Here is a 25,276-nt window from a genome sequence, read left to right on the forward strand (position 1 = left end):
GAAAATTTCCAGAACCAGCAGCCCTTCGAAGAAGGCCAAGAACACGATCGAGTTCAAGAAGGAAATCACTGAAAAATACAAAAGTGGCATAGAGATTGCTTCAATCAGAAGCTTGTATGCGATATCGCTGTCCACGATACGTTCCATTGTGGCTAAAAAGGAAGATATAAAAGAAATCTCATACAGCGAAAGGTCTGAATGTGCTAAGGGGCCATTCAAGTATTACGTAAGCAGATTTTCAGCCACTTTTGATCCCCCTCCCCCCCCTTGTCAGCAAAATTTCGTCAGCAGCTTAGAATATTTCATATCTTTAAAAAGGGGTGGTTGATGACGTAAGAAAACTTCGAACCCCCTCCCCCCACCCCTTGTCATCAAAAGTTAGCAAATCCGAAACCCCCTTCCCCTCGATGCTGACGTAATACTTGAATAACCCCCTAATGAAATAAAAATCGCAAGCAGTTGAAGATGTGGAACAGTTATTACTGTATCAATCAAAAACAGTTAGATGGCAATTCTGTTTCGGAGGCTATCATATGTAAAAGGGCCAAACTGTTGTATGGCGATCTCATTAAGAAAATGCCTAGGACGAATGCCAATGTACTAAAATACTCATTTTAAGGCCAGCAGAGGCTGATTCGAAAGGTGCACTGGCATATATAGTGTTACTAGGCACGGCGTAGATGCGAGTTCGGACAAGTCTAGGACCGAAAAATTTTTGATAACATTATCCATGATTTTAATAAGCCACATCGACTGTAGTGCAAAAGTTACATGAAATACTGTAAATGCCAATACACATGTTCCGATATACCTGACAGAAATTCCTGCGCACGCGTACATCGGATCGTGTGCCTCGGCCTTAATTCATTTACAATTTACAACCATTTCGAAGAAATATGTATAAATTGTGCACTGCCCATATTACATGCATTGTTTCGAAAAAATAGCCTTTTGATGTCTCCTATAATCGAGCACTCTTAAATGTTTCAGGGAGCAGCACTACTGTACTCGTGAGCAACATGCATAAGACCTGTGTCTCTCTCTCGGACAAAGTCTTCCAAACTCATTTTTCTCATTTACACTCGAATCAGAAAAAAAAAAAAATCCCTATCGCCTTTTTCTAATGACCCATAAACTCCCATGTTATACCTGGAACTTAACTCCACCCCCCCCCCTTGTTCATTCCATCACCCCTCCTCAACCAAGGGGGTGAACCAACCATGATATTACCCATGAAAAGAAACACTGGTCTGTCTCCACCTTCACGACCCGTAAAGCTGTCGTCAAACGCTATGGCATTCCATGAACCAGTTTGTCACGACGCAAAGCATTTTACTGCAACCTAATTTCTAGAACCAATTTATGAAAAGTACCTCTGATAACCCGAAACTCGGTTAATCGGGGGTCATACCGTACTTTATATTGCTTGGTCTTTAACTTTTTGTGCGCCACGAGCACCGTTTATCATTACAGGAATAATGCCAGTATGTAAACTCTAACATAAGCCGAAACTGGAATCAACATGATGCAGATGCTAATTTATTCTTGAATGCAACTTGAATGGGGTGATTAACTGAGGAGTCGATCAATGCATCGCCGAGTAAGAGGATGATTAAATAGTCTAAATGTGAATCTCCGATCAATCAGTTTAAATCAATATCTGTTGCTGAACACCGTGATGATAGTTATTTCAATTAAAGTTTCAATTAAATTGAAATTTGAATAGAAAAATCAATTTTTTCCCCTTATTTTGCTAGAAATAAGAACTTCATATATCCACTAAAAGTAAGAGCAGTTAAAAACACACAGCAAATTGCATATATTTATGGCAGTGTTTCTCAACCTTTCTGTGAAGACAAGGACCAGTAAAATGTCTGAAACAATTTGACGGACTATTTTTGTCCCGTATCACAGAATATTCCAGTAATTGTTTTCGTTGTTACGATTTTTTTTATACATTTGTCCCATTTTTTCAATGTTAGTTATTTCAATTTTCAATATTTATACTAAAGTCGCGAATATACACACATACGCACTACATTTTCGTAATATAAATTGTATTATGATAATACTATGTGGCGTAACTTGTAAACTTCAATCCCAAAAATTTGTCAGGTTTAACGTTTTGGACGCAATTTTTTTTTTGGAATTGTAATTACGATTGTGCCTACTTCTGATACTGTTTATGATGATAATTGGTGATGTCTTGTATTATAATGATTTTTACTGAACATCCCGGTTTACCGAATTTTTCTCAATGAAATATGGTTACCCGATCATTTTTGAATACTTTTTTACGTGAAACACATTTTTGTTTACTGCGATTTGTAGCAGCCCTTCGTTTGCACACCCTTCAGCAAATTTAAGTAGTTTTATTTTAGCAAATCGCAATTAAAACAACAAAATGGGATTTTTGGCAAAATGTTGTAACAACCCGTATTTAATATCGCAATTTCCTGCATTTTCCTTGATGATGTATGGGGAACTTAGGTATGAAGGTGTAATTTTATTTGCACTCAAATACATATATTACTAATAGCAATTACAACGGGTAAATAATAATAAATAAACGGGCAAGTCTGCCTGCGGACCACCTATGCCATAGTCGCGGATCATAAGTTGAAAACGCTGTTATATGGTACATAAAACTCCTAGAAAGACTTCGAAAAGGTCTCAGGTGTTCACCTGCAAGTTGTTCAGGTCTACGGGTTTGAATACGACCAAACATCAGAAACTAGTTCTTTACCGATCGAGCCTGGGGCGACCACCGGTAGATGGCGCCTTTAATTTTTCCACTCAACTCCACTGGTTGAAAATTGCCGCATGGTGATATATGACCGGAGTTGGTGTTCGGTAAAGTAGCAAGAACACGAAACAAGCACAACTCCCGACGACATAAATACATTTTGAAGGCCACACACACACACTCAGAACATACATTCCGGCATGTTCCGATTCGTTGAAAATCCCACAGAGGAATGTGTTCGAGGTGCATGTACGGTTAAGTAGTAGTAAAGTTTTAAATATTAGAAAAAAAAATTTCATGAAAAATCTCACATTCCATTTAACAAGCATTTCCAAGTTGCACAATATTCACCTCCACGTAGGGCCACTAGTGGTTCGGACAGTCGATGCCACTTATTAAAAAAAATTACGGATAATATTATCATCAGGTATAGTGATCATTTTTCCAGAGAACGGATGGACCAATATCATAACAGGAAAAATTCGTTTATACTTATCCGGACTTCAAATGATATTTTTTTTCCGTTGAATTTCTTTTTCCGCATTCTGAAGCTAAGGTTTATCCAAACTTATTTTATCCCTGCAAGTTATCGTCACCAGGCTGCAGGACTATATAGGAAGCTAGAAGGTGTTCTTCTTACTCCGTAATCGGTTCTTAGTATTCGCTGTGATCCTTGTAAGCATGGAGCTGCTTTTGCAATGGCCTTCCAGTAGTGAAAGCAAATGGATAACGAAAAATGAAGCTCTTTGCTTCAGTTCTGGATCAGTTTCTTTCTGTTAAAGATTCAAATTTCTTCTGAGCGGCTTTCTCAAGGAATCTGAGACTTAATTATACATTAAAGAAAAGTAATTCATGAAATACGTTACATAGTTTCATCTTTTTTGGCTGAATAAAAAAAAATGCAGGATTTTTGCTTAAAGGAAAAAAAAATTTAACTTTAAAAGCAAAATGATTAAAAATTTTGCAACAAATTATGTAGGAAAGAGAAACACACGTTTCACCAATACCCGTTTACCATACGTCCCATTTGACCAAATGGGATGTGTGGGTCTCCGTACTTACGAAAGAAATTTTTTCGTATATAGTTATCCTTCGGTTATTGTTATCGGAAACCCCCCCCCCCCGAGTCCCGATGAGATCACATTAAGCGGCGGGGACTGTATCTATTTTTTGGGAATATTTGTTACAAAGATGTATCTTTGAACCTGATCACGTGTAATTTTCAATCGCTCTGGTCTAAAAACTTATACTCAACCTTAACAAGGCCATCACAAATCTCAATTCCTATTTATTTTTGGTTCACTTTTTTTCCTCCGATCAGTAGAAAGCTCTAGTCACTATAGTGGAGAAAAACAAGAGAAAGGGCGTCCGAGAACCCCTCCCCATTCAACATTTCTCCTGAATTCAGCTTAATATAATGGAGCTTAACGGAGCATGCGGCAATGTACACTCAGCATGTACATTCAATTATCAGAAAGTGCTACCGTTTATAGGGCAGACTAGAGAAAAACTACCTAAGCACGAATTTGATGGATATACGGGAGAAAAAAAAATTATCCGTGTTTTTTGTCTCCGGGGATCAGTGTCTTTTAGACTTTCTTTTTTTCTCCTGACTATCTCCAAAACTGATGTCTCGTTTTCCTGGTGAGGTTTATGGTCTAAGCACCAACGCTTCGTTTCACCTCTTCTTTAAGAACAACCATATTTTTCTAGATGACCCTAATAAAGAAAGATCATCACGTGTTATACGTATTTCCCCCGAAAGAATCGTTAGAATTTTTGCTTCAAAAGATTGGCTTGGCCTCCATGTCCGTCCACGTGCTGTCATCATTCAGTTTCTCTCTCTTTTCCGGAAACTGGTTTGCACTGCCCACGTATAAAATGATGGGAGTTTCTTTTCTGAATACGATTTTTTTTTTACTTTTTTTTTTGTATATATATCTCTGATATTCCATAGATATACGTATTTATTTGTGTGCGTGTGTGTGTGTGTATTTGCATACATCTTTCTTTGTGTTCATATAATGAACTCATTCATGCCATGAATGCGATTTCTTTTCAGCCATAGACTTCTCTGACAGAGATGAATTAACGTAAGTTTCCGCGTTTTGACGGTGTTGTAGTACAAAAAAAAAGGACAAATTGCCCGATAAAATAGGAAAAGACCACCAGAATTGCATGTACCGTGTATTTGAATTCATGAGTGTTAATAATTTAGTTTCTCGATCCTAGTAAATTAAAAAAACCAAAAAAAAAATTGTTTTATTAGAATCGGATAATTAGGTTTATGAATTCACGGCGCAAACTCTTGAAAATGGTTACATGGCCTTTTCCTCTCTTCACTAGAAATCCCGTGGGGGGGGGGGGGGGGGTCTTCGATTGATATATTAAATAGAATGAAACATAACTAATTGAATTTCGGCGCTCCGATGCACTTAATTTTATTCAAGTGGAAAAATTCAATCTTGTGCGAACATCTCTTGAATATCTTGAAAATATTTTAATATGTATTTGTTCCTTTTCTTTGATATTATCTTCAATAACTTGTGAATATTTTGTTTTGAACATTAACCACTTTGCAACAAAGGACGTAATATTGCGTCCAAACGCCTGTGGAATAAATTTAAACAAGTTCTCTCTGTTTTCTTTCCTCTTTCCTCATCATCGCGAAGCTTTGTTGCAATCCTATAATTTTTTTTCCTCTTGTTTTTTTTGCATACCTTGACAGTTATTTTTTCCCCCCACATACGATGTATCTTTCTTATAAGAGTGAAAGAGAGCAGGTAGGGTGAGGTTGAAAAGAGAAATCTACTTTGTACCTACATTCTTATCAACTTTCTACGTATTAATAAATATTTCTAATTCTAGTAAATTTCTAATTCTATTATTAAATATTATACTGTTTTACTCTTTCATTTGTTTTTTTTTTTTCTTAATTTTCTCTTCTTTTTTTCTTCTTTTTTCTAACGTGATGTGAGGTTAGGACAAGGTTACCGTATTTATCGCCGATTCGTCAAAGATAGATCATCCAAATTTTTTTTCAAATAGCTCGTAAGCGAAGGAGCTAAACGTGAACATTTTTTATATTTGCATACATTTATGATATCATGTATCACTATCTTTCAGGTTAATTTGCAATTTCGATAAGCTTTTTGTCGGCATCGCCTGCAATACAAATAAAAAATCTGGGTCTTATATCTAGCTGTTTGTGTATGTGTGTGTGTGGAGACTTTTTTTTATATTTCTCATTAAAGATGGCTATCGACGGGGAATTCACGACAGCAGAAGATAAGCTATTCCATATATTTGCAATCCTGCTAGATATGCTTATTAGACGCTGTTCGCAGTCTTTATTATGATGAGCACGCTAACCACTGCATCACGAGAAGACTTGTTAGATATGCTGTAAGTCAGGGGTCTTCAAGCTTTTTCTAATCGCAAGCAATGCCTGTACCCATCATCAAAAGAAGAGAACACCCTTACCACAAGGTTGACATACCCATGTATGAAATCAGGAATTTCGGTCCTTCAATGCGATATATACTAGGTGTTTATTGGGATTGTTTGGTGTATATATTTGGTGTGTTTACTTGATCAAGTGCTCGCGAGCACGACATCGGATACGAGCTTCGAGCACTCTGGGTGCTTCAGAGAGCACCGTGGTGCTCACCAGCAACGGGTTGAAGATGCCTGCTGTAAGTCTTCAAATGCAGATCAGCCCTTATCTATCTACGTATGATATTGCTACACAAGAGATATTCCTATTTTTAAATCTCTCTCTTTTCGATTTAGAAAGATCTTTTTCTTATAAAAGTTAAAAATTTGAACAATTAAACAAAAATAATTTCTCACTGGAAAAAACAAATCAAAACAACTGAATATTTCAGTGATAGCTGCTGCTTCTCTCTCTCTCTTTCTCTTTTGTAATCTTTCTTTCTCACATTAATGACTTTCTCATTGAATATTCAAGAGCTGCAATGCATTCATCACCCTGAGATTTTTTTTTTTTTTTCAATCGTAAATTCTTTCTTCGGTTCCTTATACGTCTTTCTAATACAAATTCCTCAAAATAGGATTATAAAACAAACGAATAGGCCTGCGCATATTGTGAATTGCTTTCAAATTTCCAATGTTACTGCAGTATTTTCCTTCACACTCAAGGAATCGACATTCCTTTTTTTCCTGAAGTTTACTAAGAGATATTTTCTTCGAAATCTAACTTTGTATCGCATTTCTGCTGGATAAATTATAAAAAATATAAATATTTACTCACTCATTTATTTTATTTGAATTCGTACTGTTCAATTCACAGACAGCCGGGTTTTTGAAATCGTATATATTTTTCACAAATCACCAGATGAAAGTTTTTGCTTCAAACATCAAATTAATGTAAGATTAAAATTCGAAAATTATTATTTTTTTTTACCGACGTCATAAATTTTTTAAATTTTTATATCAATGTTTTGTTTATTAGAGTAGCTCGATGTTCAGAATTTTTCATTTAAATACGGTATCCTTGCACAGGGGTCTGGTCACATTATTTATTCCATTCGTATATTTCGTGGTGTTTTTTTTCTTCTTTAGCATAAAATTTCCGCTCCTCGATAGCACAAGAATTGAATCTAATCAAGGAATTCAAATAATTTCTGAATTTCCTAAAAAAAACTGGATTCAAAATTTTATCATGAATAAAAAAAATTGTTCCTCTCCTTTTTCCCATAGTACCCAATTATACATTGAACAGATCTGTGAATAAGGATTCTTGAATTCTTTCAGAAAAGCATACGCGAAAATAAGAGATTTAGAAATTGCTTTCGCACTCGTAAAAAATGAAGAAACCCGTGTTCCATAACGAGAAAATGCTAATAAAGTTTAAAAATAACGGAACTGGAAAGAAAAAAGGTAAAATCTTTCGGGAAGAAGAGTCGTAAACGAACACTTCAGCACGTATTGCAAGAAAAACAACCGAATATCTGGTAATTTACGGGGTAAAAAAAAAAATTGAAGTACAGACTAGAAATAGTTTTCTAAAAGAGAAGATATTCCAAACGCGAATGAAGAATAAAATTAACGTGTTCATCAGTCAAAATCTGGATTTTCACATTTGGAAGAAAAAAAAAAACTAATTTGCAAAAGAAGCTAAAAAAAAACCAGTTGTTTACAAGATGGTAGAAAAATCTTTCTCTTAATTTTTGCTGAAAGTGCCATAAATCCTACTGAGAAAATTGCTTTTCTACTGAGACCTAATGGAATTATGTACTTCTTTTTTCCCCTCTCCAGCTAGTCATAGTCGTTTGTTACGTCACTGCTTTACTGCTAAAGGGTGCTTAAATTTTCAAAAACGCATTCTTCAAAATCAGTACAGAAGCGTGATTCATCTCATACAATAAAATTTTACATGCACACCGCGTATCAGAAGTTATTTGCTTAGTTCTTAGTTGGTTGAGAAATAGTCACTTTGTCGAACTAGAGAGGCACATTCTAAATATGAAAACCTTGTAAAAGCTGTCAATCACAGAAGCAATTTTCGTAGCTTGACATTCTCGAAAAGATAAATACTAATTTAAAATCTTATTTTTGGATTTATTCCACATTCGAGATTTTAACGTATTTCTTGAATTCCCTCCTACTATATTATACCGCCAACTTCGAAATTTTGCTTTCAAGTCTCGTTCCGAGAGTTATCCGTCAACGTGAAAAGGTACACAAGCTCTCTCTCTGAGTTTTCCCTTCCTACCAGTGTATTTATTTATTGTATGGACTCTAGAAAATGGGTAATCTGAACAAAGCCTTGACTGAATTTGTTCTCGCTAGACTTTCCATATTGTGGCGTTGAGAGATAAAGACTTTTTCTTTTCACTACAAAGAAGACTTTCTAGGGAAAGCCTAGAAAGAATGCATATACACATTTCAGAGCTTCTTTATATTCAATCCACGGCTTTGAATGATGCGCCTTCACACATCAAGTCTATGTTTCTCTCAATGACAGCTTGGAGAAAAAAAATGTCCAATGTGAAGCAAAAAAAAAAAGAAAATGACACGACTGTCTTTGAAGGTGATGTCGCGTTACAAAAATAGGAGCAATGATTTCTGGAACTCAAAAGGAAATAATATTTTTTGGATCTCCATACGGTAATTTTTCGTCGTTGTGACGCATAGCGCATGGAAAGGTCCTGAACCGTGAACATGAATGAACCGTAATGAGTGCAGGAAATCTGTAACATTCGACATCACTGGTTAGTTCTGTAACTAAAAAAATCTAATGTGTTATACATTGAAGGCTTTGATTCCTTTTAATTACGATCTTCTGGGATCATTTTCGATAGTAGCTTGTAATAAAATGTAAAAATTGTAATTATGTATACACCGATTCCATTATGAACCCCGCGGCCCCAGCCCCATCACCGATTATTGCAATATTTTCACCTGGAGAGGGAACGGCGGTTCTTTGGAGTAATTTAGCTAATCATCATATGTACTCTCCCACCCCAATGAACCAGCTTTCCATAGCTATGATTTTCGTTAGCATTATGAGTAAAACCACTGGTTTAACACAATGTGATTAAAAAAAACAATTGTCATGATCTTAATGCTCTGCCTGGGGATTCCATCTACATGGAGGCCTCATTCTAATTAGAGTAAATAAAATTGGTATAATAAGCAAGATTCTAAGTTAGGTATGGCCGATCTTCAGAGCTATGAGGGTATTTTTTTCCTGGGGACCTGCATGGTGCAAAAACCATCTCAGTGGCATTTACGAGATATCTCGCCCAACTGGTTGCTTTGTATTTCGGCAATTACGGGATATCTTATTTTAGCAATGGATGCATTGTAAATTCCGCTTTTCCTAGGAACATGTTTTCCATTCCTTCTCTCCAACCTGTCAGATCAACTGCTGAAAAAGTGGAGAAATATTACTTTTTCCCCCCTTTGAGGCAGTATAAGAATATGCATGGAGTAGAAATAAAAGAAGATAGAGGTTTTTGCTTCCTCGGTTTTGTTGTTTTCGAAGTAGAAGGAGAGAGCACTATTACATGAATGAAAATCAGAAAAATCTTCTTTTCGAAAAAAGATGGGGCATTTTACAGGGGGCTCACTTATTTTCAATGTGGTAGTTATAATGCAGATCAATGAAATTCATAAAACAGCGGGAATGATTAAGCCAACCCTGCCTTCAACTTGCATTTTTTGGAAGCAACAACTATTAAACTATTACTACACATACAAGTAGTCCTCCTTCTCTGCGGAATTTCTAACGAATTGGTACGTGTAGTGAATGAAATTTGTTTCGGTGCAATGCTTGTTTTGTGTAGTGCCGCCACCTGCCATCAATTTTTCCAACTATCAGTCAAGTATATGATTGAATAGTTATTTCACTGTAGACCCGTTGCTATCTGTGGCGAGACTTTTTAACGGTCCATTTTGAACCATTTTGGAACAGGCGGGCCCGGTACCGTCCATGTGAAAACCTATCAATGGTGCTGTACATATGAAAAAAAAAAAAAAACGAACCGGCGTTAGGCTGCTGATGGTCACCAGACTGCACATAATAGTTCTAGAGGAGACAATACTAATATCCTACTATAATAGAACCTCTCCACAACGGACACAAATGATCATAATGTAAATGAAATCATAAGTAAATCATAAAATGTGCAATGTTGATATCAGGTACGTATTAAAAACCCTCTGTAACATGTGTATCTCGGGGCATCTTCTCTAGTAGTCTGGATATTTTACCATATTCCTATCAACCCTCATGAATTTTCAAGTTCTGGATTTTGCCCAAAAAAGGGAGATTCGCTTTCCAATAATATTATGGCTAATCTAGTTGTGTTTGTTTATTATAATTTGCTTCCGTTACTCAATAGATAAATTAGCCCAAAAACTTGAGAAAAATTACTGATAATACTCCAAATGAAATCATTATAAGATGAGGAAATATTTAAGGTGGAAATGCTAGTTGTCTTCTTATGGGAGCAACAGTCTTACAAAGGCACAAATATTCAATCATTGCACTTCATTCACAGTTTGAAATATAGATGGCAGCACTAAAAATCACACACAGCACTCGGACTGTTAGGTGCACGCACACTCGCACTTCCGGCACGACTCAATCGGTAGTAAATTGTCCACGGCGATAGACCGAAGGTGTGCTTGGTTTGAAAGAAAAAAAAATGTCTTCTCACGGAATTGTTGTTGTACATTATCTAGGAGAGACCAGGCCAAGTGCATCAACACGCTTTTATGATAACATTACGCAAGGATATTTAGGTTCGGCGTGAAGAGATTGGCCGTGATTGGCAGATCGAAACAGGGAGAAGGATTTGTTCATAATCCTATTGGAGCGTGGGAAAACACATCGATGAAACTTTCACTCGACGAAATTTTCTCAGGGACAACGACTTCCAGGAGCAGCAGCAACACAGAGACAATCTTCGGAATCGGATTTTCTTCACAGAAAATGGGGAAAGGAAATGTTTATTTTGGGCAAACGCATCACGTATTACTGTAAATGGAAGCGCAAGGGCGATGCTTTCTGCAGATATCCTGACGCGAATGAGGTTATCCCCGAAGAAAAAAAAGAACTAAACGACATATAAGCCATGGGTGGACTCTCGGTAGAAAACGAACGAAAGTTGAATCTGGAATCAAATATATATATAAAAAAATAAATTGGACTGAAATTTTTCTCATAAACAGATATAAAAATAAATAAATAAAACTGGACACTTGAAAGTGGACAAAAAAAATATATTGGCATCCGGTAAAAATATAGTCCAGTAGGTTTAATAAATATATCACTAAAGAAACTTTGCCTGTTTGTACTTGAAAAGATCAGTAAGACCCATTTTCGAGACATATACAGTCGGTCCCGCTTATAACGAAGAGCGGAAAAAACATCGAAACTATCTATACGTTATACGAGAACTTCGTTATATCCGTTCCGACTTGAAAAATGATGCGTTTAAGCAGAATAAAACATTTTACGTGCACGATGTGTTTTCTTAGAGCATTTATAACAGATTAAAATAATGCATTTTAATAAAGATCAAAAACTCAATTGGAATCTCGCGTACTTGAATAAATCATTAAAAGTCTGTGTCGATCATTGTTTTCTCGTGACGTACTCTGTGGTACACGAGGAGTTATTTCCGGGGACCCAATTGAAGAAAAAAATCCTTGTTCTTCTTTTTTTTGATATGATTGCAAATGTTCTTACAGTTTACGTTCAAATCATTTTTGCAAATAAGCAAACAGAATATAATGCTTTTCTTTTACTAAAGAGCACGAGCACTGAAAAACTTCTTTGTCTCTTTCTTTGGACCATTTAAAAAGGGAATAACGAACTTGAAGTAATCCAGAATTTATTTTGATACCTCACTTTTTTTTTGCATCTTTGGCTTTCAAACAACTGTATGACTATAATTTTTGAAGCATTGAGTAGCGTTTTGCACAAGGGCATTTTCAATCTAATGAGGTAGCCTGCACTCTCCAATAAGTCTAAACCAACAAAAAAATCTGTATGTTTGTCTCCAAAACGTGTCTTTCTATTGTTCGAAAACTATGTTTAATAACTGAAAAATATGAATGAAATAAGATTCATCCGTGACAAAGGAACGTGCGAAACTAGACAGATATAGAGTAACCTGATTTTACATAACAACGCAAAATAAAAGATTTTTTGTACTTTTTTGAGGGAAAAGGTAACTAACAATGTGCTCAAATAATTGAGAGAAAGTATTTGACCTGTGACCCGGATAAAATCTTATCGCGCTATCTATGGAGGGAGTCCTTTAAAACTTGGACTTGAAAATATGCTGAGGCAAGGGCGTAGCCGGGGGGGGGGGGGACTTGGGGGACGTATGATATTGCTACACAAGAGATATTCCTATTTTTAAATAAAATGCCTGAATTTCTCTCTCTTTTCGATTTAGAAAGATCTTTTTCTTATAAAAGTTAAAAATTTGAACAATTAAACAAAAATAATTTCTCACTGGAAAAAACAAATCAAAACAACTGAATATTTCAGTGATAGCTGCTGCTTCTTTCTCTCTCTTTCTCTTTTGTAATCTTTCTTTCTCACATTAATGACTTTCTCATTGAATATTCAAGAGCTGCAATATCACCATGCATTCATCACCCTGAGATTTTTTTTTTTTTTTTCAATCGTAAATTCTTTCTTCGGTTCCTTATACGTCTTTCTAATACAAATTTCTCAACATAGGATTACAAAACAAACGAATAGGCCTGCGCATATTGTGAATTGCTTTCAAATTTCCAATGTTACTGCAGTATTTTCCTTCACACTCAAGGAATCGACATTCCTTTTTTTCCTGAAGTTTACTAAGAGATATTTTCTTCGAAATCTAACTTTGTATCGCATTTCTGCTGGATAAATTATAAAAAATATAAATATTTACTCACTCATTTATTTTATTTGAATTCGTACTGTTCAATTCACAGACAGCCCTGTTTTTGAAATCGTATATATTTTTCACAAATCACTAGATGAAATTTTTTTCTTCAAACATCAAATTAATGTAAGATTAAAATTCGAAAGTTATTATTTTTTTTTACCGATGTCATAAATTTTTGAAATTTTTATATCAATGTTTTGTTTATTAGAGTAGCTCGATGTTCAGAATTTTCATTTAAATACGGTATCCTTGCACAGGGGTCTGGCCACATTATTTATTCCATTCGTATATTTCGTGGTGTTTTTTTTTTTTTTTCTTTAGCATAAAATTTCCACTCCTCGATAGGACAAGAATTGAATCTAATCAAGGAATTCAAATAATTTCTGAATTTCCTAAAAAAAAACTGGTTTCAAACTTTTATCATGAATAAAAAAAATTGTTCCTCTCTCCACTGGATATGCCAACAAATCGATAAGAAGATCATGTGTGGTTGGTAGTTTATGTGCATAAAAAGAATGCTCCAGTAAGTTCCTAACGGACCATTGGTAAGCTTGTTTTGGTTGTGAAAGTTTATCAAATACCATTAAACGTATAGAAATCTGCGATATTTTCGAAAACATTGTACACGGAGCTAAGCACAAATAAATAGGAGAGATTAGAAAGAAAAATAGAAAAAAAACCACCTAAATGGCTCATTAGTGATCTCTAAGTTACTACCTACTTAACTGTACTAAATCTCACACCTCATAAACATTCCTCTGAAGAACTTGCAACTAATTGATGCATGCGGGAATGTGCCATGTATGTGTACTTAATGTGAAATTTGTTTCTGCTGCCATCTGTCTTTCGAATTCGGGGAAAGCAATAAATTAGTAAATTTACATATAGAAAATTTCAAACCACAAATTTTCTGCAAATTTCTTCTTCTGCGTATTAGACACTTTTTTCCCCAAGCCAACTCAAAATATATTTCTTTTTTTTCCAACTTTTGCTTTGAGTCATCGTTATTTCAAATCAACCAAATTTATATCAGTTTAATTATACCATCTTTTTGCCATGGGTGTAACACCCTTATTTCATTTGAATCATTCACTGTTACGAAATAAACATTTCTTTTCCATCTTTTTTCCTCTCAAGTCTTTTGTTTCATACATACTTTTTCCAAGAGTTGTGTAAAAATGGTATGTACAAAACGCAATAAAAACTTGAGGCAAACCAACCTTTGATATCTGCTCAGATGAGGAGCTTCTGGTAGAAAGTAAAACTTCCGTTCAAGAGAACATCAATCGATATAAAATTCTATCATCAACTCATCTAAATATGGGCTAAACTCCAACCAATAAATACTTATCGTAAGGTTATATTTTTATAAATTTAAATATGAAGAAGATAACATAAAAAAAAGGAATCGCAACCCAAACTATTTACAGTTACCATCAGAATTTATTGCATACAGCGAGGAAAGAAAAACATTTATTTAGTACTTTCAGGGAATAACAGAAAAATATCATAATCATTAACGTTGTATAAATATATACTGTGTATCCGATTTGACCACTCTATTTGCTTCTTTCTTTGTGATGTTTCGCCTATTTTTCTGTTTTTGCAAAAAGAGAAAAATAGGGGGAACATTTCTAGACATGAAATTACTTCATCACTCAACTCAGCTTCCCTAGGCGAGCTCGGCGTTCCGTTCATTCCCGTGAGAGGGCTCAAACAGCCTTTTTTTCTCTCCCAGATAGAACATAATGATCATCTTTAAGGAGAAAGATGGTGTATAAATTTTATGAATGGGTTCAGAATGTTTGAGATTCAATTCTCAGATCATATCAACCTTTTTTGTAAGAGCATCTCTAACCACCAACGATTCCTTCAACTCAGAGGTTTTCCTAGTTGGGATGTTTCACCTTTTATGTAATAGATAGACGCGAGTGCGAAATAGATACAGTATCTGTTTTCATAATTTATTCTGGATGTTCTGAATGAGCGATTCCATTTTTAGACTTATTTCTGTATCACTATACTTGTTACTTCTTCTCTATGTACTATTCTTCTATTATTGAACGTGCATGCATCTCGCAAACATTCGCGTGGGAAAAATTTAATGGGAATCGGTGATTACCGGAAAGTGTCGTGCGTGCGTGCGTGCGTGCGTGGAGAACAGAGCTGCCCTTAGGGGTGTGTGACAGGTGCGGTCGCACAGGGCCCTGCTGTTTAGGAGTGCCCCGTTCCTACGGTAAAAACAATTTATTTTATGAACTCTGAATTTTCATCACATTTATGAATATTCATCAATTCTGGAATTTTCATCCATACGGGAAATCTGAAATTCAATACAAATTCAAACACAGAAGCCACAACAAGCAAATTGCCCAAAGAGGTGGCTGAAAAAAAGATGTCTGTATAAAATATGGATGTATCAAGTATTGCAAGTATTACCAAAATACAGCAACCCAATATAAAGCATATATCACGAAAGGAAAAACTAATAATAATATACTGCCCCTAAAAAAAAGATTACACATTGGTGTCTTATCTTAAGTATGGATAGCTTGCCCTTAATCTGGAAAAAATAATTATGAAATTATACATTTTAATCTAGATAGAAATAATTCTGGAATTTTAGTTCTTTCACGAATTTTTCCATCAATTCTAGAATTATTTTTGAAAACAAATCAGAATTTTCATCAATTCTAGAATTAATTCTCAATTTTCATTGAATTTCAGCACCAATCATTTTTATTATTTTTAATTCTAATATTCTGAATTTTCGAGGGTGCTCAGACAATTTCTTTCATTACATTCTCATCTTAATTGGTCTTGGAATCATTTCTTCAATCAAACTGGAAAAATTTATTCAGTTCAAAATTTTAATTATTTTTTTGGTAATTTACAAATTTAATTATGTCTATGTATAATTGTGTATATATATATTTTTATCTACAGCATACTCATTTCAGTATATTTCGTAATAATGTATGAATCTCTTTGGAAGCTGGTTCCCCCCCCCCCCACTGAATATATGAAATCAGAGCTAACGGGTGCCCGAAATTATTAAGACACCGCTGGCCCCGATATTATTTTTCCACCGGCCCCACGTAAATGGCGGGGGGGGGGGGGGGAGAAGTTCGGATTTTCATAAAACTATAAACACCACTGATTTTTGTGTAGACTAGATCAGTGCTTCTCAATTTTTTTTATCCATGGTCCCCTTCGAAGTATATTTTCTTTTTGTGCCCCCCCCCCTTCCCGTCTTATCCAGAGTCCCTACCATCTTGCAAGAATGAGAACTTTCGAATTAAATTTAGTCGAAAATAAATTAATAATGGACAATATTTTATGAATGAGATCAATCTCCGTAACCCTGGGCTAGAATCAAATCCAAAAGAGGGGAGGGAGGAAGGGGGTTGATCATCTCTTCTAAGAGCCGAATTATATGGAAAAATATTATGGGGAAAATAGGTTTGTGTAAAATACGAGACCTTGTACGAGAAACCTTGTATATATTCTAGAAACCTTGTACGAGACTGCATGTCCCACGAACGTTCGCAAATAATCGCCCCTCCCGACACACTACCCTGGGCTAGATATTCAACGAGCTTCTTCTTGTAGGGGTTGTATGCGAGGGCCGTCTCACCCACCATGGGTCCTCGGGCAATGTGATGTCCTGGGGCTCCTATACTTAGCTGGACGTAACCGCTTGCATATTCACACTCCGATAATCATAGAACCAGATCTCACTATGTGGGGCTCTCTATGGACCAGGGCCGCAACTAGATGCTTCGTCACCCGGGCCAATTGCGTATTTTGGCGCCCTCTTGTAATGTTGAAGGAGAGGGTTGAGAATAAAATTTGCGCCCCCTTGGTCCAGCGCCCGGGGCACGAGACTCGTCTTCTCCTCCCCCTCAGTTGCGGCCCTGCTATGGACATACGGAATCTAGTCTCTAAGCTATTGCCACATGGAGCCCATGGATATAAAGATGGCCTTTGTTCTATGCAGGGCTGTCTTTATCATGGACCAAAGCTGCATTAAGAGTCTGCATCTTTCAAGCGGCTGTGTCATGGACCCCCGACCAATTGATATTTCTGAGGCGCTACCAAACGAATTCTCGAAAATTTCAACCAGATCTCATTTTTGTGAGGCCCCTCTTCGCTTGAGGCCTCGGATGGGCCTATGCCTTAAGACGGCACTGCTCCTATGGACAAAGCTGTGTGCATAGAACCAAGGCTTCCGAAAATAGTCACATTTTTTTCCCACCATATTTCATTTGGACGCTTTATTTCTTCACAGTTGTCTGTGGTTCCCTTCTTCCCCTTGACTTGTCTTGGCTCCCCCTCCCCCCTTCCCCAGGACCACGAGGAGGAGGCATATGGCCCCTGTTTGAGAACTACCGGACTAGATTACCGATTACCGTCAAACTGTAGTTCGTGTATTTCATCCCAGCTGGCAGCACAAGCTCGAATATTTTAGGCCACTTTTGAGGATTGACTCTCGCTGGAAATTTTTCCAAAGATCTGGCAACACCTCAGTGGGCAATACTGACCACTATCTACCATCGAGCTTATATGACTATAATATAAATATATTATATATATATATATATATATACTTATAAATTAATATATATATATTAAAATATATATACGTATATTATTAATATAAGCTTAAAGTGACCATATTTCCTAGAGAGAAAAGTGACGGACTCGCGATGCGAGGATCCGGGTTCGAACCCCACAGTGGTGGTCGGCTGAAGTTGGTTTTCTGTGGTTCCCAACTTCAAGGCGCAAATGCAAGCCGATCTCCCCGTTAAAAAGTCTGGCTACAGAGAGCAACAGTCCTACAACGATAAATCATTCAATCATAACACTTCACTCTTAGTTAGAAAAACTGGTGGCAGATGGCAGCACTACACATAACAAGCATTACAGAGAGACAAAAAACTTCTCGTCAGGTTTCACTACACGTACACGCACATTCCCGCATGTACCGATTCGTTGGGGGTTCCGCGGGTGGGGGGGGTGTATGTGTGGTGTAGCAGTAGTAGGTAGGGCCTCCAAAAAATGGCTCGGGCATCCATGATGTCATTAAGTCAGTCACCTCGTTGGGCAATTTGCCTGTTGTGGCGTGGTATTTGTATTTGAAATACGGGAAATTGGGATTCCAAATACGGGAAAATACGGGACATCGCCAAAAATGACGCCAAAACCGAACAAAGTCCCCAAATATTGTCGAAATAGCGGAAAAATCACAATTGCGAGAAATGCAGCATCACTGCTAATTGCAGTGGAATAAAATGAGTTCCACGAAAAAAATTTCACCAAGACAAATGTGGGAGATTAATTAATATTCTCATTTATAGTTGTAATTGTCATAATATAATTTATAAGTTGAAAAATAATTTCAATCTTTGACTTAAACAATAAAAATTCAAGTAGGCTTCGTGAAAAATACGAGAAAAACCGGGACTATCCCGGGAAATACGGCACGTATAGTCACCATTTATAAACTCGATGCTATCTACCATATTTCTTCGCTCCCCCCTCTCCCGGATGAAATATGGTCATTCCCCAGGAAGAAGTCGGCTGATAAACCACGCAACTCGATCCTGCCAGACGCGTTGGGACCAATGATTTATATGTAAACACATACGTTATTTTGTTTACTAATAAAAAATTATTTTTTATAAATACTTTTCGTAGCGACGAGTAGTTTAGAGGAAGTCTATTTTCGTATATCACATATTTATTCAATTGGAGCATTTACCGTTCGAAGCGCGGAGCCATAAATTCAATTGGTGAGTAAAGTTTTTTGCGGTCACCAATCACGAGGGATTGATTGGTATGACCCCCCCTTGCGCCCACCCCGATTATCTCGAGATAATTATAACAATCAATCCCCCCCCCCAATTCCTTTATAAAAAATGATAATAGTAAAGGATGTCGCTCCGAATCTCTTTGTACATGAATGAATAATCTCGATGTCACATTTTATTTATCGATTGATAGTGTTATCAAAGAGGTCTTTTTTCCCTTAATTAGATCATCTCTAATTGTTTACGCGAATGGGGGACGGAGAAGATAAATACATTCCTGGATGTAGATCAGAGCCATGGCCTCATAAATGAGGGGAGAGTTGACGTGGCTCTGGCCATGGGGCACTCCGTATTGCCCTCCCCCACAAGGGTGGGGCTGACAGGGAGCTCAAGCCCAGGATGTGTCTTATCAATTTTTTTTTTAATCACACTATAAATTCCGTATAGAAAGGGCCTAGTTTTGTTAGAAATAAAGGTGTCACTTATCTGCAGTCTATTCAAGGGTGTTATGGAAAATATCTTGTTATCAATATTCTTCCAATGGGAAGAATATTGATAACAAATGATAACATTGATAAATATGATAACATTGATAAATATGATAACATTGATTCCCATTGAAACATGGGATGTAATGGCAACTTTTACTGTGGTAGAGGAGCATCTTACCACCAAGCCACTTGTGCTATATGGGAGGCCTGTAAAAACCCGGCTTGAGGCCCTGCTGCAGGATGTGGGGAGCTATGGGCCTCAGATAAATCATGCTCTTGGGCCTTGAGACCTCATCAATCCTGTCAGATTATATAGTCCAGGGCTTGACATATTGAGGAAAAAATTATAACAAAGAAAGCTTGGCTCCTAAAGCCAAGTGCATTTCTTTTTGCCCAAGCTGGTAATCACACGTAGAAAAATTCAGGTGCTAGTACCATTTTTTTCAGTCGTGGTGGTGACCTCGGATCTGGGCACGGTAGCCTAAATACTCACCTAAAGTACCAAAGGAGGTTTAGAGGTGTCGCGAGTTCTATCCCCCAGTTCGTCCTTGTCAGGAAAGGTACAACAGAAACAGCAACGCGACCATAGAAAAAATTGCTACCACAGGGCGTCCCCCATCGAGGGGTTAGTGAACCAACCTCTCGATGAGTATAAAACACAAGCCTGCCTTTCAGGATCGGCAATAAATTGTAGGTCCCAGTCTAATTATCCGCCCGAGTGGCATGGTGGTAAGATGTTCGTCTACCATCATGAAGGTTGTTGTCAGGGTCCCGGGTTCGAACCCAAGGGAGGATATAGATAAGATATTTTCCCTAACGAACTCGAGGCGACCACCGATAGACAGCGCCTTCACTTCCAACCCATCTCACTAATGGCAGTAAATTGCAATATAGCAATATGGCCAGAGTTGGTGTTTGGTGAAGTAGTAGTAGTCTAATTATCCCTTGTGTGCAGAAAATGACTGTGGTGTGACAAAAATGATCAAATGAGTACCTGCCTATCAATTTACACAAGTAAGCAAGGCCGTAACTAGGATTTTTTCAACCCGGGGAAAACATTATGCTTCCCCCCAACAACTTTGAAATTTTATAATTTTGTAATGTGTCCTTTGTTCCCACCTAAAACTTTCACCCGGAGCAGTTGCTACCCCCCCCCCTTCCCACTCTAGTTACTGCCCTGATTTAAGGCACATTTAATCAAATTTAGTGATCAACTACTTAACTGAATTTTAAGTCTTTAAATTCAATGATACCTTGGCTAACAAAAGTTTTCGTCATGATTTTTTAGACTCTGCTAATGAATACAGATTCAGCTAATGAACATTTCCATTGATATGGATGCATATTGTAACCTTACACAGCCATGTTATGTGCTGAATTTCGATGCATTTTTATCATCAGAATTACCCTCACTCGAGCCCGATTAACTCATTTCTATTTCAAAATGTTTTTCCCAGATGTACCTCCACTTCTCTTTCTGAAAGTTTTGAATCGTTTCATGTGAAATGAAAGATTCAGCCAATGGAAAATGCATTGAAAAAGAAGAAATGTGTTTCCAGATCAAGACTCTCGGCATCAAATTGCACAGTCTGGACATTCCAGGAGAATATCAAAGAGGGTGTTGGTTTCATACATAGTGTAAAATAAAAAGTCTTCAGTATCTCATCTTCCTTGAATTCTCATTTATCCAATTTTAGAGCTAAATTCAGCCTTCATTCAGTTTTTGTCTTTCTTATAGTGCTCTTTGGTGTTTTAAAAAAATTGTCTTTAAATTTTGGACATTACTTGGAAGGAATTAAAATATCTAAACCCATGGGAAATCACATTTCAGCTAACAAACTGGATTCCAGAATGAATTATCTTCATTAGCCATGGTATTCTTATATTTTAGAATGCATGCCAGTATTACTGGCATGCATTAAGGTTGCATTAAGGCATGCATTAAGGTTGCATGCATTAAGGTTAAGCATGCACTAAAGGTTGAGCCCAAGTGGCACAGTGGTAAGATGCTCGTCTTCCACTATGAAGGTGATCTTCCACAATCAAGGTCCGTGGGTTCGAATCTGGGCATTTAACATTAGAAGCAAGTTCTTTACCTACTGAGCCTGGGGCGACCACCGATGACTGCTTTCATTTCCCACCCAACTCCACTCATTGGAAATAGCTGTATGGCGATGTATGACCGGAGTTGGTGTGCTGTAAAGTAGTATTAAGGGTCGTTTACACAGGTTAGGATGGTAAGTGATTTGTGGTTAAAGTAGATAATTAGAATACAGTCTATCTATTTTTTCTACTGTGAGCATGCACGAGTGGGTGTGGGTCTCATATTATCCAATGAGTATTCAAATCTTGATCACTTACTTTCAGGCAGATTTTACGCCATACATGCTTTGTCTGACCTAGCCTAATTTTTTTTTCATCGCTTCCTATTTATATTTCTGTTTCTGACAAGTTGCCACTCTGTAATTTTTTCATCAATAGATTTTTTAAATTTGCTTGAACCAATTTTCATTTGTTGACGAAGTGTCCTTCTGACTGTCCCCTGCCCATTTCCCAAATTTTAAAATGATAACTTGCTATCTTAAAACAAAAATGTATTATTTTTATCAATAATATATACTTTTAGTATTGGTATATTTTTTCATATTTAACCTTTTTCATAATTTTAAATATTTTTTATCAATGCTTTATGGCCAAATGAAATTTTTCCCCAGCTTCCCCCCCCCCTTCTTAATATTTAGAAAATGTTGGTTAAAGCCCTATAACACCAGTTGCTGCCACCTATCAAATTTTGTGCTGAAAAGTTTAAGAGAGAGAGAAAGATGTAGTCATCATTTGAACTTCCTTTTAAATCAATCGGAATTATACATTACTTCACAAATTAGATTTTATTCAGGAAAAATAGGAAAGTGTCTTTATTAAATGTCCTTCTCCTGGCTACTTTTTTCTGTGAGAAATATATAATTCAAAATTATTTTAAATTTACCTCATGTTTCAGTGTTTAGACACTTCTATTATTTCTGAAAGTTTTTTCATCTCGTGCTCTAGCAAAACAAAGACTAATTAGAAATCTGTTGTCCCCGTAAAAGTGATGAAAAAAGGAGCGAGAAAGACAAAAAAAGAAATAAAAATTTACTTGCCCGAACTGGAAATAAACTATCAAAATATACAGAACATATGGTGAATGTCAAGCATAAATATCAAGTAATATGTGTAAATAGGCAAAATGCCACTTCAAATTTGCCTATCATGACATAAGCATAACATGGTTAAATTTAAATGAATTATTTTACTAAAATTTAATGAATTTTTTTCACCATTAATTTTGAACAAACTTCGCTGTTGACTATAGTTTATTTATCGGCAAATAAAGTAGTGTCCAAAATAATTTTTTTGGATTTTTTTATAATTTATTTTGGATGTTTTTTTCTTCCTTTTTTTTGTCTGATTTCGGGAGAATGACCCATATAGCATACTTTATTTGAATTTTACGTCTGTACAAATGTTACTCATGTATGAAAATCAAGCCCCAAACTAATGGATGGTTCACATTTCCTGCCTAGAATTTAAAAATTATAGAGGAAATTGAGATAAAAGAATAAAAAACTCTTTGCCTTTTTCTTATAATTATTTTTATTTTCATTGTTACAATTAATTAGTGTTCTTATTGGATCATGAGAGGTTTTGTAGATAAGAGCTTTTTGGTATGCAGCTTTTGTTGCTATTTGTGGTTATAGTCAGTCTAAAGAAGAAGAAGCAATAAACCAAACTCTGGAAGCTTTACTGATGGCATTTGGCATTCCTTTAGCAAACTCTTTTTGAAGAGCCCTTATCTTCCAGCTCTTCCTTTCTTCCCTGATAAGAAGATCAGAGTTCAGGATTTCTTATTCATATTTCCTTTCTCTCTTCTTTTTTTTCTCTCTCTGTCTCTAATTTTATTTTCTGGAGCTCTCTTCAACAGAGTGAGCCTACTTTTTTTCCTTCTTTCCTCTGCCTCATCGAAAATATTTCAAAAATGATAGAATTGTCTTACCCTCATGTGAGGAGTGATGTCTGTTAAATGGATTGTAGTGAGTGAACCTTTGAATTTTTGTGTTCGTGTAGCCATGAGAACTATCTCAATTATGAATGATGTCGTACACAACAAAATTTATGCATTAATGAAATTAATAAATTCACTATTCTTATTCTAGAATCTATTTTTGTCTATCTACCTGATGTTGTGTTGAGCTCATTTAATTATGGTTTAAGGCCAGGGTTTTCAACCAGAGATCCAGAGACTTAGTGGGGGTCCTTAGATAGATTTCAAGGGTTTGTGAGCTGGATGAGAAATTAACTCATTGTTTTACATTTGCTGTATATTGAATATTATTATGTAAAGGGAAACACACAAAATAGGTTAAGAATCCCTTGGTTTAATGAAACAAAAATAAAGATTGAAAATGTTTTTTCTCAGCTTACAGCACATCTAGGGCAGAGACTTTCTGACCAAGGGGCGAAAATTTACCAAGTAAGAAAAGTTAATTGTCTTCACCAGGAATCTAATCCGGGTTCTCTTGCAATATGGGCGAATGTGCTAACTAATACACATTGAATATTGAAAGATTGGACACATCCCACTTCAGAGAGATATTGAAGTATTTCTATAAAGGATAGGTGTATCCCGAATTCACTTATAGAGACTTTTATAGTGACCATTGCAAGTTGATTTGTAATTTATACTTATGTAAAGATGTGCTGCTGTTGTGTGTGTGACCATGTGTTGGTGAGTTTTTTTTAAATTAATAACTAATACACAAATGAAGACGCAACTTTTCTTTCCTCATGACATGTATAGTAGTGTAACGCTCCAAGTATATTTTGTTTGCTGTGTGTTATCACATTTTCTTACGTATCTTTATTTCATTAGAAAGGTACATCAGGGCTTGACAAATTCTTGGCACTAAATAGCCACGGAGAGTAAAAAATTGGTATCGGAACCTACCATTTATGATAACTGAATTGAAGTTTGAAGATAATGCAAAATTTTCCTACATTTATGTAGCTTGTCCATCACTTTCTACTTTTAATTTTAGTCTGTATGCTACCCAGGCTCTATCGTCAATCACCAATTTTAGCCATTGCCCCAGTTGAAGGACAGAGTTGTGCTGGGTGTTTCATTGCCCATGTATACAATAAAAAAATATCAAACAATGACACTTCATGCATAACATAAGATTTAAAAAAACATATAACATAAAAATAAAAATATAAGAAATAAAACAAAGAAACATGAAAGACATATATTGTGATTCTTGGTTGCCACATTGCAGTTGGTCATTCGTGACCCAGCTAGAAAGCTAGAATTTTTAACCACCTGGCAAGAAGGGGCTCTGATTGGTGCAATAAATTAGGTGCTGCCTTGTGAAATATGGCTATGTGGCACAGCATTTGCCCTCTCACAATGGAGGGTCCATTTGTTCGTTGTCAGTTTTGAATGCTGCTTCCCGACATTTGCTTATGTGGCACAGCATTTACCTCCTTGCAAGTCAGTTTCATCTTTTGCCAGCCAACCCTGAGGCCAGCCAATATGAAAAGTGGTAGCTAAGTCCTAAAACAAAATCGAGGAAAAAAACATTATACTTTTCTTCTGTGAAATTTGGCTTTTGCCTAATTTTTTTAGGATTTGGCAAGCCCTGAGGTACATCTAGAGATGGGACAAATATTCGGCTGCTATTCCATATTCGGTCCTTTTGTCTAATAATGTTCTGGTATTTGGTCAAATATCTGCATAAATCTAAGCACACAACAAGACAATTTGAAGAA

General features: G+C 36.3%; 1 protein-coding gene across 2 annotated transcripts in view; it reads left to right on the forward strand.

Annotated features, from left to right (window-relative positions):
* LOC149078859 (adenylate cyclase type 5-like) overlaps positions 1–25,276 on the forward strand; it is a 65,975-nt gene that overhangs the window by 23,928 nt on the left and 16,771 nt on the right. The window contains exon 1 of one of the 2 annotated variants that reach the window (XM_089241025.1): positions 18,799–18,962. The exons of the other annotated variant lie outside the window; for it this stretch is intronic. The gene's annotated coding sequence lies outside the window, so the exon portion shown is untranslated. Of the gene's footprint in view, positions 1–18,798; positions 18,963–25,276 lie in introns of those variants that run through there. 2 annotated transcript variants of the gene reach the window in all.

The sequence above is a fragment of the Pholcus phalangioides genome, unplaced genomic scaffold, assembly GCF_987345545.1.
Source record: "Pholcus phalangioides strain wild (caught in Gottingen) unplaced genomic scaffold, Ppha-v1.0 ptg000013l_1, whole genome shotgun sequence".
Taxonomy (NCBI): Eukaryota; Metazoa; Arthropoda; class Arachnida; order Araneae; family Pholcidae; genus Pholcus; species Pholcus phalangioides.